The following is a 21,645-nucleotide window of genomic DNA, read 5'->3' as shown; positions in this document are numbered from 1 at the left end:
TGACTTTTTTGTTCTTAAATTCTTAGAATCTCTTGAGTCACTTGGCTGACTAATACATAGCCTTATGAATATTACTCATCAACATTTTGGATTAGTTGTTATTGAGTCACAAAGTTTTCCAAAATTCTCAAGTTATGTTAAAAAATAAAAACAAGTAGAATAATGCACATGAAGTCAATTAAAAATGCATGCCGCAGAATGATTTTGTACATTTATTATTAACTCGGCCTTAAAAACTCAAGGCACAGGCATATATATTACAGAAAGCCTGCTGAGTACAACTTTAAAATAAAAATGTTGAGTTGCTTGATTGTTTTTGCTTATGCAGTGAAGACATTTGTCTATTTTGTAGAGGAGGGCTGTTTCTTAGACTATTAACCCTTTTCCTCTGTTTGAGGATGGAGGGAGATAGAGAATGTTTCAAACAGTAGAACTTTAAATTGCCTGATACTTGCTTTGTCAGTCTCCCCAAAAGCTGGCCAAAGCTCTTGGAGGATCAATATAGAAGCCAGCAGTGACAACTTCAGAGGAGGTGCACACTTTCCAGGGAATTCAGGGGATGGATCCTGAGGTGGCAGCATGTGGGAGCTTAGTGGGTAGCCACATCCCTATCTGTGGGGGGGAGGGCTCAGTGTTCACACCAGAAGGGCCTTGCAAAACTGGTTTCCTCATGTTCCACTGTGGATGTTGCTCTGTCTGCCATATTATCGATGATTTTTCACGTCTTTATCCTTCCCAGTGAGATTGTAAATTACTCAATATTCTTTCCATGAAAAAATTTTTTTTTCTCTTTTAGTGGATTGGAATCAGTTTATGATGCATGCAACTGGTATGTTACAGTGTACATGGTTACAGACACTTGTGCAACAATTTTCAGCCTTAATTTTATAATTCTTTAGAGTATTTACAGGTCTTAAACATGAATTGACAAAATAGATAAATCATAGAGATATCTATTTTAAATCATTTATCTACACAATGGTGTGCTTAGAATACTGAATTGTCCACTGTTTTCCTAATGTATGATCTTGAGCAGGTTCAAAAGTTCTCCAAAAATCAATAATCTATTAAAAAAAGAGACAAAAATCCAAATACCTCAAAAGATTGCTTTTGGAGTTAAATTAAAAATATGGATGTCAAATCTTAAGCAAAGTGCTTGGTTCAATAAACAGTAAATATGATATGCTTTTTTTTTGGTCTTTCTTTTTAGGGCCGCACCCACAGCATATGGAGGTTCCCAGGCTAGGGGTCCAATTGGAGCCGTAGAAGCCAGCCTATGCCAGGGCCACAGCAACGCAGGATCCGAGCCTCGTCTGTGACCTACACCACAGCTCACGGCAACGCCGGATCCTTAACCCACTGAGTGAGACCCAGGATCAAATGCACATCCTCATGGATGCCAGTCAGGTTGGTTAACTGCTGAGCCATGAAAGGAACTCCTGATTTACTAATTTTTTTTTTGTCTTTTTTTTTTTTGCCTTTTCTAAGGCCACTCCCATGGCATATGGAGGTTCCCAGGCTAGGGGTCTAATGAGAGCTGTAGCCACCAGCCTATGGCAGAGCCACAGCAATGCCAAATCTGAGCCATGTCTGCGACCTACATCACAGCTCATGACAATGCCGAATCCTCAACCTACTGAGCAAGGCCAGGGATCGAACCCACAACCTCATGGTTCCTAGTCAGATTTGTTAACCACTGCGCCATGATGGGAAATCTCTGATCTACTCTTTTTAATACACATGTGCTAATTCAGATAAGAGTAGAAAAAGCGTACTTTGGAGAATTAATTTGAAATTTAAATTTTGCTTCTATTTAGTTCTAATGATGTAACACTGAGGTTTCTGTTTAATCTCTCGGTCTCAGTTATCTTAATGTTTACATTAAAAATTGGAGTTCCCATTGTGGCACAGAGAAAACGAATCTAACTAGGAACGATGAGGTTGTGGGTTCGATCCCTGGCCTCGCTCAGTGGGTTAAGGATCCATTGTTGTGGTGAGCTGTGGTGTAGGTTGCAGACATAGCTTGGATCTGGCATTGCTGTGGCTCTGGCATAGGCCAGTGGCTACAGCTCCGATTAGACCCCTAGCCTGGGAACCTCCATATGCCATGGGATTTGGCCCTAAAAGGACAAAAGATGAAAAGATATATATATATATTTTAAAGTACTGCATTGAATTGTTTTGTAAACTTCTATGTATGAAATAACCCAGGCAAACAGTTAAAGAACTAATTTTATGCTGGAGGGGGTATGGAGAAAAGGGAACCCTTCTGCACTGTTGGTGGGAATGTAAGCTGATATAACCACAATGGAGAACAGTATGGAGGTACCTTAGAAAACTATACATAGAACTACCATATGACCCAGCAATCCCACTCTTGGGCATATATCCGGACAAAACCCTACTTAAAAAAGACACATGCACCCAACTGTTCATTGCAGCACTATTCACAACAGCCAAGACATGAAATCAACCCAACTGTCCACTGATAGATGATTGGATCAGGAAGATGTGGTATATATACACAATGGAATACTACTCAGCCATAAAAAGAACAAAATAATGCCATTTGCAGCAACATGGATGGAACTAGAGACTCTCATCCTGAGTGAAGTAAGTAGAAAGAGAAAGACAAATACCATATGATATCACTTATATCTGGAACCTAACATATGGCACAAATGAACCATTACACAGAAAAGAAAATCATGGACTTGGAGAATAGGCTTGTGGTTGCCAAGGAGGAAGGGGAGGGAATGGGAGGGACTAGGAGCTTGGGGTAAATAGATGCAGAATGTTGCCTTCAGGATAGATTAGCAATGGGATCCTGCTGTGTAGCACTGGGGGCTCTTGTCTAGTCAATTATGATGGAACACATAATGTGAGAAAAAAGAATGTATACATGTACGTGTAACTGGGTCCCCATGCTGTACAGTAGAAAAATGTATATATATATAAATGCTAAAAAAATAAATACTTTTAGAAGCTATCCATTTAATGCAATATTTTTGAAACATTGCATTTAGTCCTTATAGAACTCATTTTTATGCAAATAAGACTGCAGCTCATAGAGTTTAAATGAATGCCTGGAGCCACCCAGGAGTACCTGGAGTCCAACCTAAGTCCACAGACATTTGCTACTTTCACATCTTAATTCATGTGTGTGGTGCATGGTAAGCAACTGACATTTTATTTTCAGAGTTCCAGTCATGGTGCAGAGGAAACGAATCCAACTAGGAACCATGAAGTTGTGGGTTTGATCCCTGGCCTCGCTCAGTGGGTTAAGGATCGGTGTTGCCATGAGCTGTGGTATAGGTTGCAGATGCAGCTCAGATCCCGCCTTTGCTGTGGCTATGGTTTAGGCTGGCAACTGTAGATCTGATTCGACCCCTAGCCTGGGAACCTCCATATGACATGGGTGTGGCCCTTTAAAAAAAAATTAGTTCCTATCGTATTTTCCCCTTAACTTAGACAGATGTAGTATTTATTTGAAAAAAAAAGAAAAGAAAAAGCTGAGTGATTAATTTAAATAAACTAAGACACAATGGAGACAATTGCTCCATTTTGCGCAATTTTGTTCTTTCTGCCTAATGATTAGAACACCCACGGTTATTGGAGGAGGCATTGTCCTAAGGACATTTACACTCACTCCTAAAAGGACTCTCGTTCAAACCCCCTTCCCTTTACTTCTTGCCCTAAGATGTCTCTGGTTTCCATTTACTTATCTGTATAATGGGCTACTAACTGGAGTTTTTATAAGGAATGAAGGAAATAAATTTCTACTGTAGCTAAATTGAAAATAAAGGCCATTAGTTTCCTTTCATTAGAGGAAAAGAATGCACAGTTTGGAATCTCAACCCAACTAAAATAGCATGTAATTCAGCCAGATCCCGGGCATCAGAAACTATGCACACCAACAATAGTAAACAAACCCTCAGGCTAGGTTTCTGCAGCTTTCATGAAATTGGATCAAAACTCTGTATGTTGTTTCATTTTCTATGGTTTGTCCTTGCAGCAAAAATGTAAAACCAAGACTAGACAGTCTGGCTTCATTGCCAGTATGGCATTAAGACAACAGTTGGCAGAATAAATTCATCTAATTCATGTTTTAGCTTCAATTATCCAAGGATACATTTGCATGTATTTGTATGAAATGACTAATTTTTCTGCAATTTGTTTTTTCATAAAGTAGGTATTCATATGTCTATTTTTACCTATTTTAGAGCTAAAATAAAGACCATTCTGCAGTTGTGGTCTGCTTACTATGACATATCTGTTTTGGTTTTTTCTTTAGACAAGGTTTAGAATTACGCTCTATATAAGTAACTTAGAAGAAATTAATTTAAAATATTTTATTTCTTATTTATTATCCATTTAACCACTTAAATGAGAAATCTTGGATTCATCCTTGACCTATCATCCCCCAGATCCAAATAATCATTGAGTTCTATTGATTTTACATACTAAATACCTTCCAGATTTGTTCCCCTCTAGTTTAACTACACAGCCTGATCTCAAGCTCTTACTGTCTCTTGAAACTACAGTCCATCCAGTCTTGACTTTCTCAAATCCAATCTGTACCCAACTTATGGAATGATCTACCTAAATGCAAATCTGACCATGTCATTCCCAGGTTTAAAACCTATAGCTAGCTCTACCTAGCCCTGAGCCTAAAGCTAAATCTCCTTAAGAGAATCAAAAAAAAAAAAAAACCCAAAAAAGCAAGTCACCACACTTTAATCCCTTCCTGCCCATCCAACCTCACCTCATGTCACTCCATCTAATATTTCATATGTAAGCACCCAAGGACCACTTGCTGTTCTGTAGACATGCTAAGCTGGTTCTCCCTTCCTGTCTTTGTACATGCAATAGCCTACCCAGCTGGATCTTTGCTCTAGTGAATCCTGGTCATCCTATAATACTTAGCTTTGGCATTATCTCCTCCAGGTCTTCCTGACCTACCTCTCACCACCAGGATGATTTGGTGTTTCCATAGTGTCCTATGCGTATCTTTATCACTACCATTTTCTCCATAAAAAGAAAGACAAGCAATTTGCAAGTCTGCATCCCGATATTCTTCTGAGAGCTTCTTTGGAGCAGAGGCTATACGTTCATCATCGTTGCTCTCTGCACCTAGCACAGTGCTGGGCATGATGCCTAGATGTTTGAAATGTGTTTGATTCAGTGAATATACTCATAGTGGAATCTGCCAGAAAATATGTTTTCTGATCGATTATAAATGGCTTCTTGAAATTTCTCACATTTATTAGCTGATTCATATTTTGCTCCAAGTCCCAGGTAAAACCATCACAGTCACAGAAGAGTTAACAGAGCTATACATAAAGGCAGAGGGACCCCTTGAGAGCTTGCCTTGCAATGAACATTCCTAGAGGCGATTCAGATGAAATTTTTATAGTGAGTTCTTTTAACTTTGGGGAATTTTTACAATTAACTAATTTAAGTCAAGTTTAAATATGTCCCCTCCAAAATCTCTGGCAAGGGCAGTATGATCTTGCTAACAGCAAATAAAAAAACCCAAAAAAACAAGAGACTGAAACTGTGTTGTCTTAGACATTAGGAAGAAAGTATCCTTTCTCCAGCAGGATGAGTAATGAATAAGAGACAGATAATGGTTTGTTTAAAGGAAAGAAAGGGAATAAAAATTCAAGAGACTATTCAAAAAGCACAGACTTCATACCAAAGACATAATGATCTGTTCTTGTATAAATAGATTCATTACAATGGAAGAAAAGAATAACCTTTTTCCTTTCAGAGTTCAGGTCTCTCCAGCAATGGCTGAACCCTTATTCATTAGTTGACTAATGATTAAAGCTCACTTTTTACTAATAGTATGTAGAGGCCAAAGGCAGACCTTTGCATATATAAGGACTGTGTTCAGCATTATGGGCTAAATGAAATAAAAAATCAAAGCAAATTAGTGAAGCAGAAAGAGCTTTCAAAGAATAGCATTATCTGTAGCAGTTCTGGGAGTAGTTCCTCTTTCCTTGTGTCCATCTATTCCACAGATAATTACCGAGGGGAGAATATGTGAAAATCACTTAGGTCAGGGTAGGGAGAACAAGAAGGTTGAACAATGACAAAGCATTGGAGCACCTGCGGTAGCCTACCTAGCTAGATGCCAGTGATGGATGTAAGTGCTTTACATGAATTAACTCATTCATGATCTTGACTACCCTAAAAGAGGCAGGCACTAATCTCCCCAAATTACTTATATGGAAACTAAGAGGCAGATAATAAATAACTTGCCCATTTTTCACACAGTTTTGTGCTCTGACTGCAGTGTCTGGGCTGTGGGTAAAATGCAAAGAGAGAAATATACATCATCCCACAAGTGTCATTCATGAGAGTAAAAATATTACAAGCAAGATCAAATGAGGGATGTTGATGTTTGCCTTAGTCATCACATTTCCCTAGGGTGGAGGAAAGCGCTTGTCATATAGGAGGCACTCAGTATTTATTGTTTGAATTTGTTGAATAAAGACATTGTTTTTAAATGTTCAGAAAGAGTAAAGAAAATGGGAAGAGAATTAATATTAATGCCTTCTATAGGATAGGCATTACCACTACTCAACTGCTAGTTTGGTGTGGTGGTTATAAGCAAGAATTCTGGCATTAGACTAGCTGGCTTTAGATTCCAGCTCTGCCACCTTCTAGCTACATGGACTTGGGAACAGCCTCACCGTCCTCCTCTGTAAAATGGGAATGATAATAGTAACTATTCAGTGGATTAGTATGAAAATCAAATGAATGAATAAGGCAAGATGCTTATTAAAATATTACTTTTGCCATGTTAACTATTACTGCCATTCATTAAATTTAATCATTACCACATTCGATATCTGATTTTCGTGACTGGAAAAGAATCCAAATCAGCTCCACCTTGGACCTTTATGCCCTGTAATAAATGTTAACAGATTGCAGAAACTAAAGAGGATAGTTCAGGGGAATTAGCGGGGAGAAGGAAGAAAGGGTGTGAACACAGGAATAACTCAGGCTGATGAGAGTATGGGAGAAAAAATCATGGATGCCGAAGGGCAGAGAGTATTGTGAGAAGCAATAGGTGGTGAGGTTTACTTGAGAGGAATTCAGCCCAGTAGTTAATCATTTTAACCTCACTCCAATCTGTTGATCTCCTGAGGGAGAACCAAACCAAAGAGAACACAAATAAATTTGGTTTTCCTTTGTTTTTGTTTTTTTTAATGGCTGCACCCATGGCACATGGAAATTCCTGGGCCAGAGGTTGAATCCAAGCCACAGCTACCACCTGTGCCACAGCTGTGGCAACACCAGATCCTTTAACCCACTGCACCACGCCAGGGATGGAACCCATGCCTACACATTGACCCGAGCCTCTGCAGTTGGATTCTGAATCCACGACACCACGGTGGGAACTCCAAAACACAAGTGAATTTGAAATGTGATAATTTTACCTGTATAACTGTAGTTTCTCATATGTTCAAGAGCCTTTGCATTTCCATTGACCCTGAGAATATCTGTTTTTATCAAGATTGAGTAACATAGATTTTCCTTGACAAGTGACTCAAGGTCCTGCCCTCCCAGGTTCCCTGTGTTTAGCTTAACTATCTGAAAGCAATAGTGTCCTAAAGCCATATAAGCAGTTATCTGTTTAATGGCTTCTTGGAGGAATCATGCTAGCCTTAAGGTAGAGCTGGGTGAATTGGAGCGTGCCTTCTTCTACCTGACTTTGTAATTGCAGATTCTCAACCGAGCAGCAAATGAATCAACGGTCTCTGAAAATGGGCAGTCCTTTCATTCTCAGCAGTGATCCCTCTGGATCAGGACTCAGGCAAAATGGGACAATAGTGCAGGAAAGCCTGACCTCAAAAGCTATGTGCCTTATTCTCCAGACAGGCAGACCAAGTCATGGTCTATTTGGTATCTCTTCCCAACCTTTAATTTTTTATTTTAAAATGTATCTTTTTGTACTCTAGTGTTTTGTTTGGGGAAGGTTGTGGAGTGGAGATGTGCTGGCCATGTATAATTGATTTCGAGAGTAAAAGCATCAGACCCCAAGCTCTTAGCAAACATATTCGTTCCATGTAGTAAGACAAAATATTCCTGTATCCTATCTCCAAACTAGGTTTCTATCATACCTGAATCAGAGGGGCGAGGAGGGGGGAAGGCACATTAAATAATAATCATGTGCTCAATTTAAGGATGTGAGACTCTCACGGCTGACCTTTATGTGGTAGCCTGTTTATGAAAACAAATCATGGGGAATGAAGTCAGCAAATTAGGGTGCTGTGAGAGGAGGAAAAGGCTTCAGACTTAAGCAGGAGGCTATGATAAAAGCAGCTTGCTGCATAAATATGTTTAGTCAGTAAGACAGTGAACTGGAAAACCAAATTAGGATCTTTAATATAAAAATCTGGGGCTTAGTGGGACATGCTTAAAGAGAAAACTCACTGAGCCAGTAGAGCGATTTGTTATAGAGGGCAATCCAATTGAACATGGTGGAGATTTTTTCCTAGTTTAAAAAAATATAGAAGAGAGTCACAAAACCAAACAAAGCTTCCACAACGCTTGACTAAGGAGATTTGGGAGATAAACCATCTATAAGAGTAAATTTAAATTGGAAGAATGTCAGGTCTCTGCTTTCATCCAGAGCAGAAGAGAGGGACATGTCAAGACAAGGTACACATTTAAATATTAAATATTAAAATGTTTTCTTACGACTTGCATACCCAAGCATGAGATAAAACAAATAGTGTATGTATTTCCAGATACTTGCCTGACAAGTTCTTAAAATGGATTTTTTTTTTTTGCCAAAGTGAGAACAGAAAGATTATTAAATTGAAGTTGAAAATGTGTGAAGGATTATAGAATGCTGAGGGAAAAAAAAAGTTGTGTGTGGTGTTAGTCACAAATCCAGCATAAGCAAATCTCATTAGAAAGATAGTTCTAGTACCACAGTCTATGATGTAAACGGAAAAGGCCTTCTCTGACTTTAGGATTTCCTGCTGAGGTATGGCATTTGTCGATCTCAGAAAGCCTGCTTTATTCTGTGGGCTTAGCAACAGGATCCAAGAAAGGACAATGAACTGTGTGGACATTATCTCTAGGGAAAGAAAGGCTCTGTGGCAACAATATGTCAGAGCCAGAGAGATACTCATAGATATTGAGACTTCCAGACCAGATGATGAAAGAAAAGGGAATAGGAGACTCTGCTACATGCAAAGGCAGTAAGTTCCAAAAATAAGGCATGTGGCCAAAGGTGGATGGTCAAGAACTGGAAAAAAAAAAATCAGAAGTGAGAAATAGGAGTGTGTGTATACAGAGGACTTCAAAGGAGTCTGTCATTGAAATGGTTCTGATGCCCTTTCTCCATGGATGGGCTTTCTGCTTTCATGCTCTCCCTCAAACAGGCCTGGTTGTTGGTACAGAAAGGTCACAAATACAACTAAACACCAGCACAAATGAGGGACAGGAAAGGACTTTTGTAGTTGCAGGATGCTATGGTAACTGTTAAATCAAGCAGACGAGTCGTTCATTCAGTGAAGACAGTGCACACAAAAGAATAAGCACAATGTATGGCATATGTTCTCAATTAAAGAGAGTAGATGTATTTTTTTTCTTTGTTATTAGTATTACATTAGTATTGTTGCTGGAATTCGGCCTCTGCTCACCAGTGCCAAATAGAAATGCAGAGACAGAATTTTGGGCGAAGGAGAAAAAATAGCTTTATTGCTCTGCCAGGCAAAGGCAGGTCACAGCAGGGTAGTGTCTTAAAGACTGTGCCCCCCTTAGGAGAGGTTGGGAGGTGGTTTTAAAGTTTGGGGAGTGAAAAACAGGGCCACAGATAAGGATCAGGGTAGAGGCCAGCTTGCATTGTTTCCAAAGCTGGTGTTCAGTGGTCTGGTGGTCCACTTTCTGGAATAAAGACTGCTTCATTAACACCTTCCTTTTGTTGGGGGTTTTAGTTCTGCAGAACTCAAAGCTGTTATCTGTATTCCTTAAGGAAAGACCAGGACCCTGCCCCAAAGCTGCGTTGTTGTTTCCTGATTGCTCCTCTCTGGTCTCTGCATCCCCTCCCTTCCCTGATTAACAACTGAACCAGCCTTTGGAACTCAGGGAAGGTCCTGGAGGCTTAAATTTATTCCCTAAAGACAAGAAATGGGAGACACAGAAAGGCTTGTGTGCCCACGAGCCCACAGGGCCCTGCTTGGTTTCAATATTGGAATTATTATTACTGCTTTTACTAACTGCTAAATTCTGGGCCTAGGCAGTTTCTGGTCACAGCAGAAACTATGATCGATTTGTCCATATTTATCTCTTAAGCACCTAACATTATATACAGATGACACCAAGCGGAGCTCTGTAGGGCTGCTGGGCACAAAAACCTTTCTGCGTCCCCCATTTCTTGTTTTTAGAAAATAGATCTCATTCAGCCTCCGTAACTTTCCTTGAGTTCCAAAGGGCAAGTTCAAACAATTGCTTATCAAAGAGGATGCAGAGATTAGGGAGGAGCAGACAGGAGCACTTAAGAAACCAGTAGTGCAGCCTTGGGGCAGGGTCCTGGTTTCTCCTCAAGGGATGCTCATAACAGTATCTTTGAGTTCTTCTGCGGAACTAAAATCCCTGACAAATGAAAGATGTCATGAAGCATTCTTCCTTCCAGAAATAAGGAGGACCACCAGAACCAGGCTGAGGGCAACGAAACAACTTTGAAGAAGAATTCAAGCTTGCATCTACCCTGATCCTTAATTGTGGCCCTATTTTCCACTCCCAAACTATAAAACCACTTTCTGTTCTCTCCCAAAGGAGGGCACAGCCTTTAGGGTTTTAGCCTGGTATGGCTTCTTTTGCCTGGCAAAGCAGTAAATCTATTTTTTCTTTCTCTCTCTCCTTTGTTCAAAATTCTGTCTCACCATTTCTGTTTGGCACCAGTAGATAGAGGCCAAGTTTCGGCAACACAGACACCCCAAAATATGCCTCTTTGGCATAAGGATTATTTTGAGCTAAAGGTAATTAAGAAGCAGATAAAAGAAAAGCTCTGCCTCCTTTCCCAATTTGCCTAAGAGCAGGGCATAAATTTACAAAGGTGTCCTTTCCCTGCTATTCACTGTGAAAGGACAAAGTTTAATCCTCAGAGACAACTTTAGACCTTAACAGCCTGGAGAAGTGCACCAAAGGGAGTTCCTCTGGCACAGTGGGTTAAGAATCCGACTACAGTGGCTTGGGTCTCTGCAGAGGTTCAGGTTTGATTCCCGGCCGGATGCAGTCAGTTAAAGGATCCCACTGCCCTGCTGTGTGCAGCATTGCTGCAGCCGAGGCATAGGTTGCAACTGTGACTCAGATTCAGTCCCTGGCTGGGGAACTTCCATGTGCTGTTAGTGTGGCCATAAAATTAAAAAAAAGAAGAAGAAGAAGAAGTGCACCAGAGGACTCTACATGTAAACAACTTTCCTAACTAGTCTTTATCTCCTCCCCTGGAAGCCTAAAACTGCTTTCCTTTGTCCTGTCATTTCTCCATGTATTTTATTCTTTGTTGAAGATGCTATATAAGCTGGAATTCTAGGCCATCTGTGAAGGTTACTTACTTTCCTCTGAGTAGGTCCCATGTATTCTTGAGGTATACATGTTAATAAATCTCTGCTTATTTTATGTCTTTTATTATAGGGGGTCTCAACCAAGAAGTCAGAAGGGTAGAGGGAAAATTATTTTTCCTTCCCTGCAAGCGACATAGCTGACTGGCATTCAATAGCTGCTTATTGAATGAAAACATGAATAATAGAGAGACAGAACTCTTTGCAAAGCTGTAACCCTAGTGCTTTTAGGAAATGAAAAATCAGTGCTTTAGTAGAAATCTGAACAGGGGCAGGTGCCCTCAGATCACAGAAAAGGAGTATTTAATCCAGGGACATTTCTCAAAGGAAGAGAACCCTGACTTTAATTTGGAATACTGTGAAAATGGAGGTAAAGAAGATGAGAGTGGAGTAAAGAAGTGCTTCCTTGGAGGCTGGTACCGTATAGACAAAGGGAGAGATTGAAATGAGGGCATGACTTTCTGGTTCAAGGTAATGCAAGTGATTTGCTAGGATTCGATCTTAGCTTTTTCTAAGCTAAGTTCTAAGTTCACAATACCTTATTTTGAACAATTCCATTGTAATGGAAAATAATTTTCTCAAGTCCAGAATTACAGTGGTTCAGGAACTAGATTGGAGAAAGTCAGAGGATATACATGTAGGCATGTATAGAGGGGTGGATGGATAGATAGATAGATAAATGGATGGATAGATAGATAGATCGATCGATCGATCGATCACCCCTCTGCTAATTTTTGAAATGAGAAAAAAGTGTATGTAAATGGGAACTTGATTAAACTTGTGGAATCAAAAATTCTGAATTGGCCTAAGAATTTTAAGTCAGAAATCATTTCCTTTTTTCCTTTTGAAATGTAACTTCCTGTGGGGAAGAAAAGAAAGCAAACTGGGCGGGGGGGGGGGAGACCAAGAAGAAATATTTAATGTCATATCAGTAAAAATCATGAAATTGTTTCTTTGAAGCAGATTTGCCCTGGGAATGTGGGTTGGAAATATAAAATCAGATAACTTCCCCAAATTAGGAAGTTTCTGCCTCCTTAAGATTAGGGCACTGATACAAATTAGGAGATGAGGAAGGAAAAAGCTTTCATTATGAGTAATGATTAGACAAAAATAGTTGTTTGTCTATTTATTAATCCATTGAATGTAAGTGGAAAGCCGTCTGTACTCTGGAGCTGGTGTCAGAGAGAAACCAGATATGTCACTAGCCCTGGGGGTTCTGTGGAATTGTGATAAAGTGTCCCCCCCAGGTGGGCGTACGTAGTCTTGAGGAGGCACAGAGCTTCATCAGTGGGGTGTGGGGTGGGTTTCAGCACACACGTCCTCTCAGCTAGCACTGTGAGTACAGGACCTGAACCTTACAAAACCGAAAGTATATGGGGAGAGGAAAACTCCTCCATTCTTTGCTAATAGTAGTAATTATATTAAAGTCTTAATAGCCACCGCAGTAGCACCAGTCCTGAGCATTGGCCATGAGAAATTTTAAAATAATTCTCCAGGAGTTCCCGTCGTGGCGCAGTGGTTAACAAATCCGACTAGGAACCATGAGGTTGCGGGTTCAGTCCCTGCCCTTGCTCGGTGGGTTAATGATCCAGCATTTCCCTGAGCTGTGGTGTAGGTTGAAGACCAGCTCAGATGCTGAGTTGCTGTGGCTATGGCATAGGCCATGGCTACAGCTCTGATTCAACCCTAGCCTCAGAACCTGCATATGTCTCAGGTGCAGCCCTAAAAAAAAAATGGAAACCAACTAGGATACGTGGGAAAGAGTGGAACAGGGATCCTGGTTACCATCTAACTTTTGTTTTTTTTTTTTTTTTCAGGGCCACACCTGTGACATATGGAAGTTCCCATGCTAGGGGTCAAATCAGAGCTACAGCAGCCAGCCTACGCCACAGCCGCAGGAATGCCAGATCCGAGCCGTGTCTGCAAACTACACCACAGCACACGGAAACATGGGATCCTTGACCCACTGAGCAAGGGCCGGGATCAAACCCACATCCTCATGGATCCTAGTCAGGTTCATTAACTGCTGAGCCACAGCAGGAACTCCCCATTTAACTTTTGTAATTAGTTACCATTTAGACTGGCATCCAAGCTCCCAGGTGTCAGAGGTGGTACCAGCTGCTGCTGACAAGTGTAGCCTACAGACCAGAAGTTATTAAAGCTGCACACATAGGTGGGAGAAATGTGATTTCTTCTTGTCCATATTCTGCACAAAGTTAAAGAATATTGGTTCTTATGTATAGTTCTCCAGGAAAGTGAACGCAAGGGTCTGCTAGCAACTAACTGCTGGTCTGTATTCTCTAGAATGTCCCTGATTAGAAAAATAAGTATTAGCCTCTTTCTAAAAAATATGGTTCTTTGTTTCTCCATATTCTTAGGAACTGGACTCAATCAGAGGAAAGGGTGGAAAAAAATGTAGTAGCAGCTATGGTTTTTATTTTAAGAATATAGTTATGTTGGTGGGACCTGTGAATAGAAAAGGAAAAGTGAGTTGAAAAACGTAACAGGAGCCAGTCTGCTCTGTGCCAGTCATAAGATTATGTAATGAGAATATAATAGTTACTGGGATACCAACACTTTGCTGCAAGAGCTTCAAGATCTGGAGCGGTAGATAAAAGTGACATCCATAGACCACATACTCTCTAAGTACAAGGCAGTGTGATCACTGCTTTAGATACATATGTGATTTAATCCATAAACCACCCAGTGAGAGAGGTATTTAATTACTGCTTTTGCAAAGAGGAAATTGCGAATGAGAGAACTATAAATAGCTTGTCCGGGGCAAAAGAGATGTTGTGGGAATTCAAACCTAATGTATCTGACAAGTTTTTCTTTTTATTACTATCCTCTAAGTTTGAGTCTACTTCATTTACTAACCTTCTAATACTTGGGTTTATATTATAACAATTATTGGTGCTGATTTTATAATACTACAGCTTTGAATGGAGGCTTCATCCACCAACAAGCAAATTGATATAAAAGCACACAGGATATTACATTTATTATTGCTTGACCTCTGTATAACCACTGTTAATGAACTTGTCAGATATCATCCAAGTTCAACAATTAAGTCTTAATTTTAAAATTTAGATACAGTCTTTGAGCTAGAGAGAAATATACAATGACATTCCATTTTTCATTCATGTCAATGAATAGAAATAATTCAGTGTTTTTAAAAAGCAAATCTGAGTAAAGAGCTCTCAAAAAAATAACTTTACTTACATGAAGTTTAACACTGAAGCTCATGCTTTTTTGGTTAATACACCTAGGAGAGATTTCAGAATAGTTACTTCTTTTTACTGTAGCATAGCCTTTAGAAAAACTCTTCAAGTGGCATATGAGTTTATTTTTTAATTATGTTTCAAACATAACATTCTTTATAATGGCATTATTTAACATCTGAGTGCCAATAGTTTACCTTCTGTTGTGTGAAGAGAGGAAGGCTTGATTTTTTTGGCTTCCAATCAACAGTAAAGTGCGAGGGAGTGTAACAGATGCTGAATATTTAGTCGTGCAGTTTGAGGATTGAGCCATGACATGACTGTCCTAGATAAACAGGCTGAGTACCTATGTGCAAGCACATTTCAGATGATATTTTGCCCACATCCTTTCCAGGATGTGAAAAGGCAGAATCTGAAACCTGAAGTAGAGCAGTAGTGGGAAGAACTGATATCAAGTGTTCGATCACCATAGCTAGTCTGTTTAATTTTCTGCGACACTTTTCCTATAACCCTTTCCTTCTCTGCTACTTCAAAGCATTCTTTTTTTTTTTTTTTTTAAGATTGCATTCTGCAGTACAGAAGGATATGCCTCCCTGTTTTACCAGGAAGGTGCAAAGCAGATGGAGTGGAATTCTCTAAAGTAGCATTAAGTGGGATGTTTTACAAAATCTGAGTTTATGGTAAAGGGAGAAATAGGCTCCCTTTAATACATTCCAGCAACCTGTTGAGACATGGAAGTAAAATTATAGGATCTCAGAACATGAAATTCCCTCATCCATTAACCTGCTGGGTTTATGGCTGAGAGTCCTGAAGTCTAGAAGGTAAAAGAACCATTAACTGGAATCTACTTTTGCAGTTTCCAGTGTAGCTTTTCTGAATAGTTCCAGTAGGCCTTTTTGTATATTCCAATTCCAGCTCATTGAAAGCAATGGAAATTATAAAATATTTGCTAGCCTAATAGATGAATTTCCTTCCAGCTCTAGAATAGTCTCTCCTTAAACAGTAGATGTATGATCCTGTCTTCCTTCATTCCTGATGTTTATAAACATAGCAAGACCTGTTTGGTACCAACATATTTGATTTGGGCCCAGGTGTATACAACTAAGAGATAGTTTGTGCGGGTAGAGACCTGGCAGAGATTTATATTCTCTAGAAGGAATTGCTTTTTTATTTTTTTTTTGCCTCACCCCTGCAGCATATGGACGTTCTTGGGCTGGGGTCAAATCTAAGCCACAGCTGTGACCTATGCCACAACCGGAGCAATGTAGGGTCCTTTAACCCATTATGCCAAGCCAGGGATCAAATCAGCACCTCCACAGAGAAAAGCCAGATTATTAACCCACTGCACCACAGTGGTAACTCCCTCTAGAAGGAATTCTTAAGTGCCATAATTCATCTACTCACCCTCACCAGCTTTCTCTGCCTCTTTACTCTTCAATTAAATATTTTACAAAATGTTGATGGTGTCAGAAGTAAATTGTATTTTGAATACTTTGCATTTGGGGGTAATTTTTTGTTTATTTCTTTTGCCCTTTTGTTTCACATTTAATTAGCTACACATATTACACACATTAAAAATATATGTGAGGTCTAATATGGTGATTTTTGAAGATCGAGTATCAGACAGAAAAGGAGGATTCTAGGTGTAGGCTCTGGGAAATTTTGATGAGGCTAATGATGAAGAATTGAAATCGTATATACCATTTCACTGCAGTAATAGAACAGGAGACACAAAATCACCTGTTTCTACAGTGAAATTTACTTAAAAACATGTTTCACATGGATTGGTAATTTAAGTCTTCTTATTCCATTGTGCATTGTCTATGGAAAATAACTTTCACATATACTAATAGCTCCACCAAATTCACAGCCATTTGATAAATAAAGGTGCTGATCATTTTAAACAACTATTGGAATCCCAAAACAAACAGAATAAAATCCTAGTTTTGAAAGGCCTGGGAAATAATTTACTTAGTAACAGCAAAAGTTATTGCCAAGAAAAAGAAAACTAATGATGCCAGCATGTAAAATGAGAACGAGTAAAATGCTATGACAAGACACAACATGGTAAAATGAAAAGATTCCACGCTCAAATAGTAAATCAGTTGATGTATTAATGGTGCACCCCATCATGCTGAAAAAGTTGGATATAATAAACTGAAAAACAACCACTCCTTTATCCAAGTTGATGAGTCAACAGATTTCACCAATAAATGTCATGCTATAACATTGTTAAGATTTGTAAATGACCTTGAAATCTAAGAAAATTTTGTTGCAAAGGACAGCATGACAAAAAGCAAAGGAGAGATATATTTCAAGTTTCATAAACAAAAGATTGGTCTCGAAGGAATTGGATTGGCATCTGTATTGATAGTGTCCTTCCAGTGACTGACTTCATGAAACGTTTTGCTTCGTGTAAAATAATGTCACAGCACACTGCTTTCTTCACAGATAGATGCTAATATTCAAAAATTCTGGGAAATGAAATTTTTAAAAAAATGTATGGATGATGGTACAAAAATGGTTAACTTTATTAAACAATGGCTGTTCCCTTGGGAATGCTTTAAAACCCCTGCAGAAACCTGAAAAAGAGCTCAGACCTTTCCTGCTGCAGACAGCTATCTGATGGTTTAGCAGAGGAAGAATTCTTACCGGGTGTTTGAGTTGAAAGGTAAATTGCAGATGTTGCTGAGTGTTTTGAAGATGAAGAATGACTACAAAATCCTGTCTGCTCAGCACACATTTTTTTATCACATGAACCAGTTGAGCAAGTCCCTATAAGGCTCTTCAGAAAATGTTTTGACTTCAAGTGATGGGAGTCTCCGATTTAAAGGAAAACAAAATCTTTTGAAAAATTGTGTTGCTAAAGGAAATCTTGAAATGTTTCTACTGCCTCTTAGTCCAGAGAATGAGGACAGATACTGGTAGATCTCAAGTCTCTTTGAAACTCTTTGGAGGAACCACAGTATAAAAAGAACAGCGTCACCCCAAGAACCTGCTTTCCCTGTTAAGTGCTTAACATGGTGACGACTCTTACTTTGAATCTTCTCAGCCTGGGAACTTGACTTGAAGAAAAGAGGAAGAGAGGAAGAGTATTGTGACCTGCAGTCTGATCATACATTTAGGATGAAATTTGCCAGTCTCCCAAGACAAAACCTCAATTTCTGTGAAAGGAGAATAAGTTGCCATGCAAAGGAAAGTGCTGAACAGTTTGCTGTAGTTTTCAGCCCTTAACATGGTTGAGCAAGTTTATTCCTAACAAGATCCAAGAGTTTGAATAGAAATCATCTCCTGTCATTTGAAAGTGAGATCTTTGTGAACTTATCTCATGTGACAGGCAACAAATACAAGTTCTTAGTAAAGAGGTAAATGATTATTTTTGGTCTCAAAAATAATGCTTTACCTATTTGTGTGTCTATTTCTATAGAAGATTTTTAGAACACATTAATTGTATACCTGCTGGGCCTGTATTTGAGCCTGATTTGTCTCTCAATGGAAAAAAAATGTTTTTTCAAAGTCTTATAAAAAGGTTTGTCTAATCTTATTTTTAATTTATATTGCTTTGAAAAAAAGGTTTTAGTAAATTTACTATTAAACATTGCCAATCAGTTTTCCTGTCATGAATCATATAAAGTGAATTTACAACCTTTAATTTACATCTACTTTTAGATATATGAAATTCCATTTTAACTTAAGCCAGTTGCTTCAGGGAAATGTATTCTGTGATGTTTTCTTTTGCCTTTTTTTTTCTTCTTTTCTTGGCTGCCCAGCAGCATATGGAGTTCCAGGGCCAGGGATCATATCACAACTGCTGCAACGCGGCATCCTCATGCTCCCCAAGACACTGCCAATCCTGTTGTGCCCCAGCAGGAAGTCCTGTGATGTTTTCTCGATTGAAAAACAGAAGAGGCGTTCCCGCTGTGGTGCAGCCAGTTAAGAATCTCATGTCTCTGCGGAGGCACGGATCCAATCCCCAGCTGGGCCCAGTGGGTTAAGGAAAATGACTATCCTCTACTCAAAACAGCACTGATTCATATACATATTCAAATTTGCATTGTTTTGATACCTCAAAGGCCATCACAATGGCTTCAACGTAGTGAAACATACAGTGTACAATGTTGAAAAATAAAAAAGTAACGGAATAGGAAAAAAAGGGCTGAAAGTGAATGATCCAGCTCCAGACCAATGGACAATGCTGGAGTGAGTGTTTGCTGCAGCGATGGAAAGGGATTTAAGATGCTCCATAATTTCTGTCCTGCATTGGGTGCTGCAAGTGTTAGTGTTTTCCCATATTAGGGTTTTTTCATAGTCGTTAATTAATGGGTATAAGTTTGCCTTTGGTGACAGTAAAGTTAAAGGAATCAAATATATTAAATGCAGTGTTTCTTCCTAACCTATTTCCTATTCCCCAAATTTGACAGTTGACAGAATGTTTAAGCCTTAAAAGGAGAGTTTTGTAAATAACACAATGAAAATATGCATTTTTCACTTTTTCAAGCTAAAGATTTCAAATAGCAAAATTAGTGTGACTCTAATTCTAAATATATTCCAAAGCTTATGTTTTTTTTTTTTAATGGTATTGATAGAGTGTACGTACGTCCATTAATTCTTTGAAAACTCGCAGCAATGAGATTTTTTGTATAGTGTCCAACAGAGGTAAAATAAAAGAAGTAATATAATGAGAACATGGTTCAAAACCCATTTGATCTGTGTTTAGAGAGTGTTAAAAAGAGAGAGAGAGAGATCTGAAGAATGTGAAACCTAATGTGATTGATTTGGAAAAACAATCTTGGCAGTGTTAATAATTCTTACATCCTGAATAACAAAACATATCATGAACACAATTTCCTTTTGATGAATTTAGGATTTAATGCTTTCTATAGGAGAAGAAAAGCAAGTAGATTTAGCCACTGAAAGTTGAGGTCAATCAGGCCTCAGCTCATTGAAATACAAGAGTATTTTGGTTCTTCACCATTGGTCTTGATAATACTGATTACATGTCTTTAGTTAAGATCTTATATTTTCCTTGCAAAAAATCTTAAAGGTTGCATAAGTTTAAAATTTTCACCTAATTGTTAAAGACTCTATAAAATATGTTTGAATTTGTAGAAAGAACTCATCTTATTTGTATTCTGAAGCAATCAGTACCATAAGGACAATTGCAGATTGTAATACCACATTCTTCAGTTCCACCATATGATTTCAATTTAAAAGATAGTCTCCGGTTGTTGTTTCCCAGAAAGTGCCTCTTACCCAGGATTTTCCACAAACTGTGCAGTTATGGGAGCATATAATCAGAGTGATAGCAATATAATTTCCAAAAGAAACCTTTAACTTTTATTGGAACTCGATGTATTTCTTTAGTTTAGAAAAATGATTTGGGTACGGAGTTCCAGCCTAGACTTCTTTCCAGAAGCCTGGGTTCAGAGTGCCCATCATGGCTCAGTGGTAACAAACCCGACTAGTATCCATGAGGATGTGGGTTCGATCCCTGGCTTCACTCAGTGGGCTAAAGATCTGGCATTGCTCTGAGCTGTCGTGTATGTTGCAGATGCGGCTCGGATCCTGTGTTGTTGTGCCTATGGCATAGGCCGGCAGCTGTAGTTCCAATTCGGTCCCTAGCCTGGGAACTTCCATATGCTGTAGGTGCGGCCCTTAAAACAACAACAACAACAACAAAAGCAGAAGCCCAGGTTCACGGGTCACTCACTACCTGACTTGTTGACATGGGTCTTTAATGACCCAACAAAGGGAACTCAGCTGAAACAGAATTTTTTGAATTGGAAAAATTTGTCCTATAACATTGTGTGTAACATGTTGTACAATGTGCTACTTTGACATATAAGTTGTAAAACATATGCCACTGTAGCAATGTTTATCAAATTATGCAATCGTAATACAATATCAGTGTTTATATTCTCTATAGCATGCATTGGATCTATATGGCTTATTTATTACTCATTTCAAGCTTGCTCCCTTAAACAATATCAGTCTTATCCTCCCAGCTTTCTATCCTGTGGTAACCACCATTTTTTTCTCTATAAAATGAAATTCTTAATTTCTATACCAATCTCTTCCAATCCTGTACTCCACTCAGTCTTTCTCATTGGGTAGCAAATGGCATCGTTCTTTTGCTTAAGTCAGTCACCATGGAGTCTTAATTGGTTTCTCATTTCAAAATTTTAATTACTTACTTTTTACCACTATGAGCAGGTACTGTTGCCTCATAATTGTAATGGGCTTCTGTATTGTCAACAGACTATTCTTTTTCCCTTTTTTTTTTTTTTCTTTTTTAGTGCTGCACTTTGGCATATGGAAGTTCCCAGGCTAGGAACCAAATCTGAGCCTCAACTGCTGGCCTACACCATAGGCACAGCAATGCCTGATCTGAGCTGCATCTGAGACTTACACCACAGCTCAGGGCAATGCCGGATCCTTAACCCACTGAGCAAGACCAGGGATCGAACCCACATCTTCATGGATACTAGTCGGGTTCTTTACCCCTGGGCCACAACAGGAAATCCAACAGGCTATTCTTTACATAGCAGGCAAAGTAGTTTTTGAAAACAAAATGATAATTATGGATTACCCCTGCTTACCAGCTTCTGGCATCTGACCCTGTTTAACTCTCTATATTGATCCCGTACTATGTTCCATCTCACTCACTGGGAGGGGCCATCCCAAAGCATCAAATATTAGGTAACTATCCAGTTATTCTCTGTCTTATAAACATAAGGATTATTTTCATGGTACAATATTATTATTCAGTGATATTTTATTGTTAATTTATTTACTCATAGAAATAGGAGTTCCTGGTGTAGCTCAGCAGTAATGAA

This window comes from Phacochoerus africanus, chromosome 7, assembly GCF_016906955.1.
Source record: "Phacochoerus africanus isolate WHEZ1 chromosome 7, ROS_Pafr_v1, whole genome shotgun sequence".
Taxonomy (NCBI): Eukaryota; Metazoa; Chordata; class Mammalia; order Artiodactyla; family Suidae; genus Phacochoerus; species Phacochoerus africanus.
This window is presented reverse-complemented; position numbering follows the sequence as displayed.